Here is a 1257-nt window from a genome sequence, read left to right as displayed (position 1 = left end):
CTGTGTAGTAAATTCTGCTCCATCTGAAAGCACGTGATGATGATTTCCTGCTGATTACAGAACCGGCATTACTATCAAAATGTGCATAACAATCACATTCGATTAATCGTGCAGCCCTATGGCCGCACCAGTTGCACCCCCCTAAGGACGGCCCCGATACAGCCCGCCTGATTATTCCATACGGCCCGCAGGCCAAGAAACTGAAATCTAATGCAGTTGCCAAATTAACCACACAGAGTTGCAGTTACCAAACGAAAAGCTCCACACTGTGCTATGCCATGTAGGCCTACTGTTTTTCTTTCTTTCCTTTTTTTTTTTGAGTGTACGCACACCGGCAGCTCCGAAGGTTGCTCAAAATGCTGCCATGCCACAAAGTTTTCACATAGGGTCTTTATCTTTTTTTCAATTTAAATAAATTGTAGTTTTCTTACCAGCTCATGATTCTGAAAGAAATGTGCCAGGATCTTACTGTTAGGGATGTACTAGTAGGGATGAAACCAGTGGCACCTGCAGGTGTATGGCTGTACGCACTGTGCGTACCATGAGCACTCCGACTGACCTGAGATTTGCCCCGCAAACATTTCAGCAGTTATTATAGGCCTGTGTCGAGTGAACCAGCCATGCCATTAATTATAATTTTTTTAGTCTTTTGCATGCCAAAGTCAATTTCTGCATATAAATATTACGCCAAATAGAAGCAGAAAATCGTGCTATACACATTCATGAGATCGTGTTAGCCTACAACAATTAATTTGTAGGTTATTTTACAAATGGAAATGCAACGAATTCATGACAATGTTTTACATTCAAGCTACCCGTAAAATTTATAGTGAAAAGTACTTTAAAAGCATCTGGAATGCAATAAGGTAATTTTTAAAAGATGTTTTTAAAGCATTTGCTTCATGGAAAAAAAAAAAAAAAAAAAGGCTAATAAATAATTCACATATCAGACAAAATTGCGTTGCAGCAAATCCTTTAAAAAGCTATACAATTATAGGACAAAGTTTTGCATATATGCCATTATAATTTGTGTTTTATTTTTTAATTGTACAGAATTATAAAATAAAATGAAAATTATAATCGTGCCTGTTTTAGGCTTTTCCTTATTTTTATATTTTATACATCCATCGATTATGGTGATGAAAAAAATGACTCGCCATCTCCTCATTGGACGTGCCTTTAGAGAGAAATGCATCTTTAGGGATTACATAATGAAAGAGTTTCGATTTTCGATTTGAATTATTTCGTTTTAAAGTA

General features: G+C 36.5%; 1 protein-coding gene across 7 annotated transcripts in view; it reads left to right on the top strand.

The window, feature by feature from the left end:
* Positions 1-1257, top strand: part of LOC107692092 (alpha-N-acetylgalactosaminide alpha-2,6-sialyltransferase 1-like) — a 13017-nt gene that overhangs the window by 4845 nt on the left and 6915 nt on the right. The gene's annotated exons all lie outside the window — the stretch shown is intronic.

The sequence above is a fragment of the Sinocyclocheilus anshuiensis genome, unplaced genomic scaffold, assembly GCF_001515605.1.
Source record: "Sinocyclocheilus anshuiensis isolate Anshui unplaced genomic scaffold, SAMN03320099.WGS_v1.1 scaffold726, whole genome shotgun sequence".
Lineage (NCBI taxonomy): Eukaryota > Metazoa > Chordata > Actinopteri > Cypriniformes > Cyprinidae > Sinocyclocheilus > Sinocyclocheilus anshuiensis.
Note: the sequence above shows the minus strand (reverse complement) of the source record. Positions and strands in the feature narration are given on the sequence as shown.